The sequence below is a fragment of the Pseudophryne corroboree genome, chromosome 4 (assembly GCF_028390025.1).
Source record: "Pseudophryne corroboree isolate aPseCor3 chromosome 4, aPseCor3.hap2, whole genome shotgun sequence".
Classification (NCBI taxonomy): Eukaryota; Metazoa; Chordata; class Amphibia; order Anura; family Myobatrachidae; genus Pseudophryne; species Pseudophryne corroboree.
The window spans coordinates 165,842,273-165,858,103 of record NC_086447.1 but is presented as its reverse complement, the minus strand read 5'-3'; positions in this window follow the sequence as shown (position 1 = coordinate 165,858,103).

Sequence of the window (15,831 nt, the reverse complement as noted above, 5' to 3'; positions counted from 1 at the left end):
AGCAGCAGCATGCCGGATATCAGCAGCAGAGGGTGCGGGCTGTACATACTTGAGGCAGCTGGATATTCAACAGTGCTGAAAGCCTCCGGAGCCCGCACCCCCGGAGCTGCAGTACACCGGCAGAGGACACCCATCCCCCGAACCCTGCGTAGCCCAAAGCCGGAGATCAGCAGCATGTTGAACGCGGAAGCAGAAGCTGCTTATTGCCGGTCAGCATGCTGCTGATCTCCGGCTTTGGGCTCCGCATGTGCATTACAGCCCCCACCCTCGGCTGCTGATATCCGGCATGCTGCCCCTGCTGCTGGCTTTCCACCCGCCCGGCTCGCCCACCCAGCTGGATGGTGAGTGAGAAGGGCATCTCAGTGCCCGTGGTTTAATACATATCTCTCTTCGGTAAATGGCCATTAGTACATCCCACACACACTGATTACACACACACAGACTGGCCACCCCCAAATCCTACACACACCCACTCAGACTACACACACACACACACACATTCTCATACTTTCCTCTCCCCCACACACACACTGGACTGCAAAAATTTACACACACTGACACTGTTCCACACACACACAATTAACACACACTCACACTGTCCCACACACACAATTAACACACACGCACACTGTCCCACACACCAGTGGCGTGCGGTGAGGTCAGTGGCGTGCGGTGAGGCACTACAGCCATAATGTCCGCCGAATCCTGTCGATGAACCCTACCGCCACCGAGCCAATGCCCACCACTGCCTCTGAGCCGATGCCCGCTGCCACCACCAATGGCTTACAAACTCGCCCACCATCAACTGACCCAGCCCTCCGCCACTAATTTGCAACTCAGTCCAAAGTCGCCAATGCCCGCTGCATGCCTGCTCATCATACTTATGATATATTGTACATTTTTATAGAAAAAAATAATAATCAGTGTTTGGGACTGGGAAGGGAGCGGGAGGAGGACATGAATGCAATTTTGTTGTCCAGGGTTTCCATTAACTTAATGGAGAAGGGTCTGAATGGGTTAAAAATGTAAAAAAAAACTGCGTGAGGTCCCCCTCCTAAGTATAACCAGCCTCGGGCTCTTTGAGCCGGTCCTGGTTGTTTAAATACTGGGAAAAAATTGGACAGGGGTTCCCCGTATTTAGACAACCAGCATCGGGCTCTTAGTCCAGTCCTGGTTCCAAAAATACGGGGGACAAAAGATGTAGGGGTCCCCCCGTATTTTTAAAACCAGCACCGGGCTCCACTAGCCAGGGACATAATGCCACAGCCAGGGGACACATTTATGTAGGTCCCTGCGGCCGTGGCATTACCCCCCCAACTAGTCACCACTGGATGGGGTTCCCTGGAGGAGTGGGGACCCCTTAAATCAAGGGGTCACCCCCCCTCCAGGCACCCAAGGGCCAGGGGTGAAGCCCGAGGCTGTCCCCCCCATCCGTGGGCTGTGGATGGGAGGCTGATAGTCATGTAAGTAAAAAAAGAATATTGTTTTTTGTTGTGGAACTACAAGGCTCAGAAAGCCTCCCCACTTGCTGGTACTTGGAGAACCTCAAGTACCAACATGCAGGGAAATAACGGGCCCGCCGATACCTGTAGTTCTACAACAGAAAAAATACCCAAATAAAAACACAACTCACACACCGTGACAGTAAAAATTTATTAAAGCACACTGACACACTCACACATACTTACCTATATCCCACGCCGGTCACGTCCACTTGTCCAGTAGAATCCAATAGGGGTACCTGTAAAAATGAGAGACAGATTACTTACCTACATCCCACACCGGTCACGTCCACTTGTCCAGTAGAATCCAGTAGGGGTACCTGTAAAAATGAGAGACAGATTACTTACCTACATCCCACGCTGGTCACGTCCACTTGTCCAGTAGAATTTAATAGGGGTACCTGTAAAAATGAGAGACAGATTACTTACCTACATCCCACGCCGGTCACGTCCACTTGTCCAGTAGAATCCAATAGGGGTACCTGTGAAAATGAGAGAGAGATTACTTACCTACATCCCACGCCGATCACGTCCACTTGTCCAGTAGAATCCAATAGGGGTACCTGTAAAAATGAGAGACAGATTACTTACCTATATCCCACGCTGGTCATGTCCACTTGTCCAGTAGAATCCAGTAGGGGTACCTGTGAAAATGAGAGAGAGATTACTTACCTACATCCCACGCCGGTCACGTCCACTTGTCCAGTAGAATCCAATAGGGGTACCTGTGAAAATGAGAGAGAGATTACTTACCTACATCCCACGCAGATCACGTCCACTTGTCCAGTAGAATCCAATAGGGGTACCTGTAAAAATGAGAGACAGATTACTTACCTACATCCCACGCCGGTCACGTCCACTTGTCCAGTAGAATCCAACAGCGTTACCTGTAAAAATGAGAGACAGATTACTTACCTACATCCCACGCCGGTCACGTCCACTTGTCCAGTAGAATCCAGTAGGGGTACCTGTAAAAATGAGAGACAGATTACTTACCTACATCCCACGCTGGTCACGTCCACTTGTCCAGTAGAATTTAATAGGGGTACCTGTAAAAATGAGAGACAGATTACTTACCTACATCCCACGCCGGTCACGTCCACTTGTCCAGTAGAATCCAATAGGGGTACCTGTGAAAATGAGAGAGAGATTACTTACCTACATCCCACGCAGATCACGTCCACTTGTCCAGTAGAATCCAATAGGGGTACCTGTGAAAATGAGAGAGAGATTACTTACCTACATCCCACGCAGATCACGTCCACTTGTCCAGTAGAATCCAATAGGGGTACCTGTAAAAATGAGAGACAGATTACTTACCTACATCCCACGCCGGTCACGTCCACTTGTCCAGTAGAATCCAATAGCGTTACCTGTAAAAATGAGAGACAGATTACTTACCTACATCCCACGCCGGTCACGTCCACTTGTCCAGTAGAATCCAGTAGGGGTACCTGTAAAAATGAGAGACAGATTACTTACCTACATCCCACGCTGGTCACGTCCACTTGTCCAGTAGAATTTAATAGGGGTACCTGTAAAAATGAGAGACAGATTACTTACCTACATCCCACGCCGGTCACGTCCACTTGTCCAGTAGAATCCAATAGGGGTACCTGTGAAAATGAGAGAGAGATTACTTACCTACATCCCACGCCGATCACGTCCACTTGTCCAGTAGAATCCAATAGGGGTACCTGTAAAAATGAGAGACAGATTACTTACCTATATCCCACGCTGGTCACGTCCACATGTCCAGTAGAATCCAGTAGGGGAATCTGTAAAAATGAGAGACAGATTACTTACCTACATCCCACGCCGGTCACGTCCACTTGTCCAGTAGAATCCAATAGGGGTACCTGTGAAAATGAGAGAGAGATTACTTACCTACATCCCACGCCGATCACGTCCACTTGTCCAGTAGATTCCAATAGGGGTACCTGTAAAAATAAGAGACAGATTACTTACCTACATCCCACGCCGATCACGTCCACTTGTCCAGTAGAATTCAATAGGGGTACCTGTAAAAATTAAAATGATACTTACAAACTGCAATCCACAGGAGGAGAGAGAGAGAGAGAGAGAGAGAGAGAGAGGGGGGGGGGAGAGACTAACCTGCTGCTGCTGCTGCTGGGGAGACCGGCACACACTGCAGGGCCACGACGGGAGGACGGAGCCGGCGGAGGAGGGGGAGAGCCGCACACCGCCGCTCCTGTCAGCGGCAGCGGAGGAGGATGGGGCGCACACTACAGACGCCAATAACCGCCTTGACAATTAACACACACACACACAATTAACACACGCACACTGTCCCACACACAATTAACACGCACGCACGCACACTGTCCCACACACACAAATAACACACACGCACACTGTCCCACACACAATTAACAAACACGCACTTTCCCACACACACACAATTAACACACTCACACTGTCCCACACACACACACAATTAACACACACACACTGTCACACACACACAATTAACAAACACGCACTGTCCCACACACACAATTAACACACTCACACTGTCACACACACACACACAATTAACACACGCTCACTGTCCCACACACACACACACGCAGTCACACACACACAATTTACACACACTCAAACTGTCCCACACACACAATTAACACTCACACTGTCCCACACACACACAATGTCCCACACACAACACACACGCACACTGTCCGACACACACACACTTAACACACACACACACACACACAAAAAATGTCCCACACCCCCTTCCCGCTCACCTGCACGCCACTCACTGCTGTCAGGGCTGAGGGCAGGGGCCGCACGCACGCCCACCCCCCCCCCCCCACCCCCCGAGGTCGCGCACGCGCATGCGCGCACCTCCGCGGTCGCGATCGCGCACGCGATCGCGTACACACACAGTCACTTTGCAGGGGGGAGTAGGGGGAGGCTCCTGGCTGCCGCTGCCTGTCTATTGTGACAGGCACAGCAGCCGGGGAGACAGGGAAAGCGCCGCGGGTAGCGCCGGCGGAATCCCTGAAGCATGGGGCGAGTGGGCCGTGCAGGTGCCGGTGGCGCCCCCCTCTGTTGGGGCTGCCATGGCGCCCAGGGCACGTGCCCTGCTCGCCCCGTGCTAGATACGCCTCTGCATAGTAACATAGTAACATAGTGTCTAAGGTTGAAAAAAGACAATTGTCCATCGAGTTCAACCTATTTGTGGTCTCCTATGCACGATTATTTTGTGGAAAATTTTGACTGAAGTTGATGACTGCCTTTACGTTTTACCCCTCTTTTTTATAATAACCATAGTGCGTGACTATGCCCCGTAACCCTGGATATCCTTATCCATTAGGAATTTATCTAACCCATTCTTAAAGGTGTTGACTGAGTCTGCCATTAAAACTCCCTCAGGCAGGGAATTCCAAACACATATCGTCCTTACCGTAAAAAAGCCTTTATGCCGTATTGTGCGGAATCTCCTCTCCTCTAACCTGAGCGAGTGTCCACGAGTTCTCTGTGTTGATCTAACCAAAAACAGGTCCTGCGCAAGATCTGTATAATGTCCCCTTATATATTTGTAAATGTTGATCATGTCCCCTCTTAATCTCCTCTTTTGCAGTGTAAACATGCCTAGTCTTGCAAGCCTTTCCTCGTATTCCAGCGTCTCCATACCCTTAATTAGTTTGGTAGCCCGCCTTTGAACCTTTTCTAGCTCCAGGATATCCTTTTTGTAGTAAGGTGCCCAGAATTGTACACAGTTTTCAAGGTGTGGCCTCACAAGTGATTTATATAACGGAAGTATAATACTCTCGTCCCTAGCATCAATTCCCCGTTTTATGCATGCTAATATCTTATTAGCCTTCTTTGCTGCAATCCTACTTTGGGTACTACTGCTTAGTTTGCTATCTATGAGGACACCTAAGTCCTTTTCCAGTACAGAATCCCGTAATTTTACCCCATTTAGTAGGTAGGTGTTATTTTTGTTCTTGTTACCACAGTGCATTACCTTACACTTGTCTGTATTGAAGCACATTCTCCATTTCGCTGCCCAAGCTTCTAATTTAACTAAGTCGTTCTGAAGCGACTCAGCATCCCCCTCCGCATTTATAAATTTACACAATTTGGTATCATCTGCAAAAATTGACACCATGCTCTCTAGACCTTCTGTCATTAATGAAAATCTTGAACAATAGTGGTCCTAATACTGAGCCTTGCGGCACACCACTTAGCACTTCAGTCCAAGTTGAAAAAGATCCATTAACCACAACGCACTGCTCCCTATTATCTAACCAGTTTTTGACCCAAGTGCATATTGTGCTTCCTAGCCCTGATTCTTGTAGCTTGTAGATAAGTCTCATGTGTGGTACAGTGTCGAATGCTTTGGCAAAATCTAAAAAGATTACATCCACCTCTTTACCCTGATCTAGGTTTGCGCTTACTGTTTCATAAAAGCCAAGTAAATTGGTTTGACAGGATCTGTCCTTCATAAACCCATGTTGATTCCTTTTAATGACCTTATTGACTTCAAGGAACTTCTGAATACCTTTCAATACTTTCCCCACTATAGATGTAAGACTAACTGGTCTATAATTACCTGGTTCAGCTTTACTTCCCTTTTTGAATATAGGCACTAATTCCGCTATACGCCAGTCTTTGGGAACCATACCTGATATTACTGAATCCTAAAAGATCAAAAATAGCGGTTTTGCAAGTTCAGAGTGAAGCTCCATTAGAACCCTTGGGTGAATACCATCGGGACCTGGTGACTTATTAATCTTTAAATGTTTTAATCGGTCACAGACTACTTCCTCGCATAAATAAGTACCTATCAGTGGGATATTCTCATTATTGAGATTATGTGTTAGTCCCTGAATTGGGTCCTCTCTAGTAAATACTGTTGAAAAAAACTCATTTAGTGTGTCCGCTATGTCATTATCATTTTTGCTTAAGACTCCCAACTTGTCTTTTAAAGGGCCTATACTCTCCTTCTTTAATCTCTTGCTATTAATGTATTTCAATAATTTTTTGGGATTCGCTTTGCTTTCCTTTGCTACTAGTTTTTCAGTTTCTACTTTAGGCGCTCTTATTTCCTTTTTGCATATTACATTGTTACATTCCTTATAGTGCTGAAATGACTCTGCTTCCCCGTCAGATTTGTATTTTTTAAATGCTCTCCTTTTCTTGCCCATAAGTTCCTTTATCTTTTTGTTAAGCCACATCGGTTTATGATTTTTATTCCTTATTTTGCTGCTCGTAGGAATAAATTTGAGTGTATTTTTAGCTAGCAGGAATTTTAGTACAGTACCTCCCATTGCTCCGTAGTATTTTTTCCTAAAAACAAACCTTCCCATTCAATATCCCTGAAAAATACCCTCATCTTTTCAAAATTCGCTTTGCTAAAGTTTAGAGTCCTACTTGAGCCAGTATAGGGCTGTTTATGAAAACTAATATTGAATGTGACCATATTGTGGTCGCTGTTTCCTATGGGTTCCCCTACTATAATACCTGATACCAAATCCCCATTGTTTGTTAATACCAGGTCTAAGATTGCATTGTACCTAGTTGGTTCCTCAATTAGTTGAACTAAGTAGTTATCATTAAGTGTGTTTAAAAACATATTGCCCCTAGCAGTATCACATGAATCGTTTTTCCAGTTAATCTCTCATAGTTAAAATCTCCCATCACTACTATGTCTCCTACTCCTGCTGCTCTTTCAATTTGCTTTAGTAACAATTCCTCATCAGATACGTTGATACCAGGCGGCCTATAGCATACACCCAATACTAACTTTTTTATTCCTTTTTCCCCGGATGCAATTTCTACCCATAATGTCTCGACAGTGTCTACAGTCCCCTCCTGAATATCTTCCCGTATATCAGGTTTTAAAAATGGCTTTACGTAAAGACACACCCCTCCACCCGTTTTATTTAGTCTGTCTCTCCTAAACAGTGTATAGCCCTCTAGATTGACTGTGCAATCATGAGATTCGTCCCACCAAGTTTCAGTAATGCCTATAATATCATACTGTTTGCTTGCTGCAAGTATTTCTAGTTCGCCCTTTTTACCAGTAAAGGTTCTGAATGTTGACAGTCACAATGCTGACACGGACATTAGGTTGACAAGCAATATGTTGACATGGATAAAATGTCAGCATGTTTATATTGTCAACAATTAACTGGTCGACACCAAAATGTTGACATACAGTTTTTTGCATATTTTAGCCTAACCCTTAACCTAACACTAACCTTAACTCTAAATATAATACAAAAATAAATACTGCTGACATTCTGGTGTCAACATTTTAAATGCCAACATTATGAACACGTTGACATTCTGACTGGTTTCCGAATAGGAAAGCACATTTGTCCATAATGAGATTGGAAGCATGTCCACATACTCTATGTTAAATAATCTTTTATGTGTGTTCTTATTATAATTAATCATTATAATGTACTGTATGTAATTCCCTTTAAAGCACTAGAGTTTGAAACTTCTGCACTGAAGTGAGTGACAGTCTGATTCTGATTTAGGAAGCAAACAAGTTATGTTCTGAGCTCTGTTATACCACTTTCACACTGACAAATATTTCCCGGGTTATCGTACAAGAACGCGCATCAACCCAGGAATTTGCTTAGTGTGAAAGGGTCCTGTAAGAATATCCCGAGTCGAGCGTCCCGGCATTTCATCCCATGTCATGACCTGGGTTGAAAACGGAATCGACTCGGGATGCGCGCAGTGTGAACGATTATGCCGGGTCAAGGCGACCCAGCACCCATTCTCTGCATAGGAGGAGGCGTTGCTTGGAGACAATTATCTCCAAGCACAGCCTGTGGTAGCAATTCTGCAGGGGTCTCAAGCCGGGTTTGCACCTGGGAAGCACCTGTGTACACATTCCTGGGTGCGACCCGGCTATTGTCAATCTGAAAGGGGTATTAGAGAGTGGACCCATGGGCATAAGTTCATCCCAGTAGCTCAGAGTATATCTGGAGTCTATCTGGAGCTTGGTCCCCTTCCCCCTTAAAAAAACAGGAACAAATATGGTGTTGGTCTGTGTTTGTGCGTGTGCATATAGTTTATATATAGATTAGAGATGAGCGGGTTCGGTTTCTCTGAAACCGAACCCGCACGAACTTCATGTTTTTTTCACGGGTCCGAGCAGACTCGGATCCTCCCGCCTTGCTCGGTTAACCCGAGCGCGCCCGAACGTCATCATGACGCTGTCGGATTCTCGCGAGACTCGGATTCTATATAAGGAGCCGCGCGTCGCCGCCATTTTCACACGTGCATTGAGATTGATAGGGAGAGGACGTGGCTGGCGTCCTCTCCATTAGAAATTAGATTAGAAGAGAGAGAGAGATTGTGCAGAGTCAGACAGAGTTTACCACAGTGACCAGTGCAGTTGTTGTTAGTTAACTTTTATTTATTTTAATATAATATATCCGTTCTCTGCTATATCCGTTCTCTGCCTGAAAAAAAACGATACACAGCAGCAGCCAGTCACACAGTGTGACTCAGTCTGTGTGCACTCAGCTCAGCCCAGTGTGCTGCACATCAATGTATAAAAGGCAAAGCTTATAATAATTGTGGGGGAGACTGGGGAGCACTGCAGGTTGTTATAGCAGGAGCCCCCAGGAGTACATAATATTATATTAATTTAAAATTAAACAGTGCACACTTTTGCTGCAGGAGTGCCACTGCCAGTGTGACTAGTGGTGACCAGTGCCTGACCACCAGTATAGTAGTATATTGTTGTATGTATTGTATACTATCTCTTTATCAACCAGTCTATATTAGCAGCAGACACAGTACAGTGCGGTAGTTCACGGCTGTGGCTACCTCTGTGTCGGCAGTCGGAACTCGGCAGGCAGTCCGTCCATCCATAATTGTATTACAATATATTATATACCACCTAACCGTGGTATTTTTTTTTCTTTCTTTATACCGTCGTCATAGTGTCATACTAGTTGTTACGAGTATACTACTATCTCTTTATCAACCAGTGTACAGTGCGGTAGTTCACGGCTGTGGCTACCTCTGTGTCGGCAGTCGGCAGGCAGTCCGTCCATCCATAATTGTATTATTATTATAATATATACCACCTAACCGTGTTTTTTTTTTTCATTCTTTATACCGTCATAGTGTCATACTAGTTGTTACGAGTATACTACTATCTCTTTATCAACCAGTGTACAGTGCGGTAGTTCACGGCTGTGGCTACCTCTGTGTCGGCAGTCGGCAGGCAGTCCGTCCATCCATAATTGTATTATTATTATAATATATACCACCTAACCGTGGTTTTTTTTTCATTCTTTATACCGTCGTCATAGTGTCATACTAGTTGTTACGAGTATACTACTATCTCTTTATCAACCAGTGTACAGTGCGGTAGTTCACGGCTGTGGCTACCTCTGTGTCGGCAGTCGGCAGGCAGTCCGTCCATCCATAATTGTATTATTATTATAATATATACCACCTAACCGTGGTTTTTTTTTCATTCTTTATACCGTCGTCATAGTGTCATACTAGTTGTTACGAGTATACTACTATCTCTTTATCAACCAGTGTACAGTGCGGTAGTTCACGGCTGTGGCTACCTCTGTGTCGGCAGTCGGCAGGCAGTCCGTCCATCCATAATTGTATTATTATTATAATATATACCACCTAACCGTGGTTTTTTTTTCATTCTTTATACCATCGTCATAGTGTCATACTAGTTGTTACGAGTATACTACTATCTCTTTATCAACCAGTGTACAGTGCGGTAGTTCACGGCTGTGGCTACCTCTGTGTCGGCAGTCGGCAGGCAGTCCGTCCATCCATAATTGTATTATTATTATAATATATACCACCTAACTGTGGTATTTTTTTTTCTTTCTTTATACCGTCGTCATAGTGTCATACTAGTTGTTACGAGTATACTACTATCTCTTTATCAACCAGTGTACAGTGCGGTAGTTCACGGCTGTGGCTACCTCTGTGTCGGCAGTCGGCAGGCAGTCCGTCCATCCATAATTGTATTATTATTATAATATATACCACCTAACCGTGGTTTTTTTTTCATTCTTTATACCGTCGTCATAGTGTCATACTAGTTGTTACGAGTATACTACTATCTCTTTATCAACCAGTGTACAGTGCGGTAGTTCACGGCTGTGGCTACCTCTGTGTCGGCAGTCGGCAGGCAGTCCGTCCATCCATAATTGTATTATTATTATAATATATACCACCTAACCGTGTTTTTTTTTTCATTCTTTATACCGTCGTCATAGTGTCATACTAGTTGTTACGAGTATACTACTATCTCTTTATCAACCAGTGTACAGTGCGGTAGTTCACGGCTGTGGCTACCTCTGTGTCGGCAGTCGGCAGGCAGTCCGTCCATCCATAATTGTATTATTATTATAATATATACCACCTAACCGTGGTATTTTTTTTTCTTTCTTTATACCGTCGTCATAGTGTCATACTAGTTGTTACGAGTATACTACTATCTCTTTATCAACCAGTGTACAGTGCGGTAGTTCACGGCTGTGGCTACCTCTGTGTCGGCAGTCGGCAGGCAGTCCGTCCATCCATAATTGTATTATTATTATAATATATACCACCTAACCGTGGTTTTTTTTTCATTCTTTATACCGTCGTCATAGTGTCATACTAGTTGTTACGAGTATACTACTATCTCTTTATCAACCAGTGTACAGTGCGGTAGTTCACGGCTGTGGCTACCTCTGTGTCGGCAGTCGGCAGGCAGTCCGTCCATCCATAATTGTATTATTATTATAATATATACCACCTAACTGTGGTATTTTTTTTTCTTTCTTTATACCGTCGTCATAGTGTCATACTAGTTGTTACGAGTATACTACTATCTCTTTATCAACCAGTGTACAGTGCGGTAGTTCACGGCTGTGGCTACCTCTGTGTCGGCAGTCGGCAGGCAGTCCGTCCATCCATAATTGTATTATTATTATAATATATACCACCTAACCGTGGTTTTTTTTTCATTCTTTATACCGTCGTCATAGTGTCATACTAGTTGTTACGAGTATACTACTATCTCTTTATCAACCAGTGTACAGTGCGGTAGTTCACGGCTGTGGCTACCTCTGTGTCGGCAGTCGGCAGGCAGTCCGTCCATCCATAATTGTATTATTATTATAATATATACCACCTAACCGTGGTTTTTTTTTCATTCTTTATACCGTCGTCATAGTGTCATACTAGTTGTTACGAGTATACTACTATCTCTTTATCAACCAGTGTACAGTGCGGTAGTTCACGGCTGTGGCTACCTCTGTGTCGGCAGTCGGCAGGCAGTCCGTCCATCCATAATTGTATTATTATTATAATATATACCACCTAACTGTGGTATTTTTTTTTCTTTCTTTATACCGTCGTCATAGTGTCATACTAGTTGTTACGAGTATACTACTATCTCTTTATCAACCAGTGTACAGTGCGGTAGTTCACGGCTGTGGCTACCTCTGTGTCGGCAGTCGGCAGGCAGTCCGTCCATCCATAATTGTATTATTATTATAATATATACCACCTAACCGTGGTTTTTTTATACCACCTAACCGTGGCAGTCCGTCCATAATTGTATACTAGTATCCAATCCATCCATCTCCATTGTTTACCTGAGGTGCCTTTTAGTTCTGCCTATAAAATATGGAGAACAAAAAAGTTGAGGTTCCAAAATTAGGGAAAGATCAAGATCCACTTCCACCTCGTGCTGAAGCTGCTGCCACTAGTCATGGCCGAGACGATGAAATGCCAGCAACGTCGTCTGCCAAGGCCGATGCCCAATGTCATAGTACAGAGCATGTCAAATCCAAAACACCAAATATCAGAAAAAAAAGGACTCCAAAACCTAAAATAAAATTGTCGGAGGAGAAGCGTAAACTTGCCAATATGCCATTTACCACACGGAGTGGCAAGGAACGGCTGAGGCCCTGGCCTATGTTCATGGCTAGTGGTTCAGCTTCACATGAGGATGGAAGCACTCAGCCTCTCGCTAGAAAACTGAAAAGACTCAAGCTGGCAAAAGCACCGCAAAGAACTGTGCGTTCTTTGAAATCCCAAATCCACAAGGAGAGTCCAATTGTGTCGTTTGCGATGCCTGACCTTCCCAACACTGGACGTGAAGAGCATGCGCCTTCCACTATTTGCATGCCCCCTGCAAGTGCTGGAAGGAGCACCCGCAGTCCAGTTCCTGATAGTCAGATTGAAGATGTCAGTGTTGAAGTACACCAGGATGAGGAGGATATGGGTGTTGCTGGCGCTGGGGAGGAAATTGACCAGGAGGATTCTGATGGTGAGGTGGTTTGTTTAAGTCAGGCACCCGGGGAGACACCTGTTGTCCGTGGGAGGAATATGGCCGTTGACATGCCAGGTGAAAATACCAAAAAAATCAGCTCTTCGGTGTGGAGGTATTTCACCAGAAATGCGGACAACAGGTGTCAAGCCGTGTGTTCCCTTTGTCAAGCTGTAATAAGTAGGGGTAAGGACGTTAACCACCTCGGAACATCCTCCCTTATACGTCACCTGCAGCGCATTCATAATAAGTCAGTGACAAGTTCAAAAACTTTGGGTGACAGCGGAAGCAGTCCACTGACCAGTAAATCCCTTCCTCTTGTAACCAAGCTCACGCAAACCACCCCACCAACTCCCTCAGTGTCAATTTCCTCCTTCCCCAGGAATGCCAATAGTCCTGCAGGCCATGTCACTGGCAAGTCTGACGAGTCCTCTCCTGCCTGGGATTCCTCCGATGCATCCTTGCGTGTAACGCCTACTGCTGCTGGCGCTGCTGTTGTTGCCGCTGGGAGTCGATGGTCATCCCAGAGGGGAAGTCGTAAGCCCACTTGTACTACTTCCAGTAAGCAATTGACTGTTCAACAGTCCTTTGCGAGGAAGATGAAATATCACAGCAGTCATCCTACTGCAAAGCGGATAACTGAGTCCTTGACAACTATGTTGGTGTTAGACGTGCGTCCGGTATCCGCCGTTAGTTCACAGGGAACTAGACAATTTATTGAGGCAGTGTGCCCCCGTTACCAAATACCATCTAGGTTCCACTTCTCTAGGCAGGCGATACCGAGAATGTACACGGACGTCAGAAAAAGACTCACCAGTGTCCTAAAAAATGCAGTTGTACCCAATGTCCACTTAACCACGGACATGTGGACAAGTGGAGCAGGGCAGGGTCAGGACTATATGACTGTGACAGCCCACTGGGTAGATGTATGGACTCCCGCCGCAAGAACAGCAGCGGCGGCACCAGTAGCAGCATCTCGCAAACGCCAACTCTTTCCTAGGCAGGCTACGCTTTGTATCACCGCTTTCCAGAATACGCACACAGCTGAAAACCTCTTACGGCAACTGAGGAAGATCATCGCGGAATGGCTTACCCCAATTGGACTCTCCTGTGGATTTGTGGCATCGGACAACGCCAGCAATATTGTGTGTGCATTAAATATGGGCAAATTCCAGCACATCCCATGTTTTGCACATACCTTGAATTTGGTGGTGCAGAATTTTTTAAAAAACGACAGGGGCGTGCAAGAGATGCTGTCGGTGGCCAGAAAAATTGCGGGACACTTTCGGCGTACAGGCACCACGTACAGAAGACTGGAGCACCACCAAAAACTACTGAACCTGCCCTGCCATCATCTGAAGCAAGAAGTGGTAACGAGGTGGAATTCAACCCTCTATATGCTTCAGAGGTTGGAGGAGCAGCAAAAGGCCATTCAAGCCTATACAATTGAGCATGATATAGGAGATGGAATGCACCTGTCTCAAGTGCAGTGGAGAATGATTTCAACGTTGTGCAAGGTTCTGATGCCCTTTGAACTTGCCACACGTGAAGTCAGTTCAGACACTGCCAGCCTGAGTCAGGTCATTCCCCTCATCAGGCTTTTGCAGAAGAAGCTGGAGGCATTGAAGAAGGAGCTAACACGGAGCGATTCCGCTAGGCATGTGGGACTTGTGGATGCAGCCCTTAATTCGCTTAACAAGGATTCACGGGTGGTCAATCTGTTGAAATCAGAGCACTACATTTTGGCCACCGTGCTCGATCCTAGATTTAAAGCCTACCTTGGATCTCTCTTTCCGGCAGACACAGGTCTGCTGGGGTTGAAAGACCTGCTGGTGACAAAATTGTCAAGTCAAGCGGAACGCGACCTGTCAACATCTCCTCCTTCACATTCTCCCGCAACTGGGGGTGCGAGGAAAAGGCTCAGAATTCCGAGCCCACCCGCTGGCGGTGATGCAGGGCAGTCTGGAGCGACTGCTGATGCTGACATCTGGTCCGGACTGAAGGACCTGACAACGATTACGGACATGTCGTCTACTGTCACTGCATATGATTCTCTCAACATTGATAGAATGGTGGAGGATTATATGAGTGACCGCATCCAAGTAGGCACGTCACACAGTCCGTACTTATACTGGCAGGAAAAAGAGGCAATTTGGAGGCCCTTGCACAAACTGGCTTTATTCTACCTAAGTTGCCCTCCCACAAGTGTGTACTCCGAAAGAGTGTTTAGTGCCGCCGCTCACCTTGTCAGCAATCGGCGTACGAGGTTACATCCAGAAAATGTGGAGAAGATGATGTTCATTAAAATGAATTATAATCAATTCCTCCGCGGAGACATTGACCAGCAGCAATTGCCTCCACAAAGTACACAGGGAGCTGAGATGGTGGATTCCAGTGGGGACGAATTGATAATCTGTGAGGAGGGGGATGTACACGGTGATATATCGGAGGGTGAAGATGAGGTGGACATCTTGCCTCTGTAGAGCCAGTTTGTGCAAGGAGAGATTAATTGCTTCTTTTTTGGGGGGGGTCCAAACCAACCCGTCATATCAGTCACAGTCGTGTGGCAGACCCTGTCACTGAAATGATGGGTTGGTTAAAGTGTGCATGTCCTGTTTTGTTTATACAACATAAGGGTGGGTGGGAGGGCCCAAGGATAATTCCATCTTGCACCTCTTTTTTCTTTTCTTTTTCTTTGCATCATGTGCTGATTGGGGAGGGTTTTTTGGAAGGGACATCCTGCGTGACACTGCAGTGCCACTCCTAGATGGGCCCGGTGTTTGTGTCGGCCACTAGGGTCGCTAATCTTACTCACACAGCTACCTCATTGCGCCTCTTTTTTTCTTTGCGTCATGTGCTGTTTGGGGAGGGTTTTTTGGAAGGGACATCCTGCGTGACACTGCAGTGCCACTCCTAGATGTGCCCGGTGTTTGTGTCGGCCACTAGGGTCGCTAATCTTACTCACACAGTCAGCTACCTCATTGCGCCTCTTTTTTTCTTTGCGTCATGTGCTGTTTGGGGAGG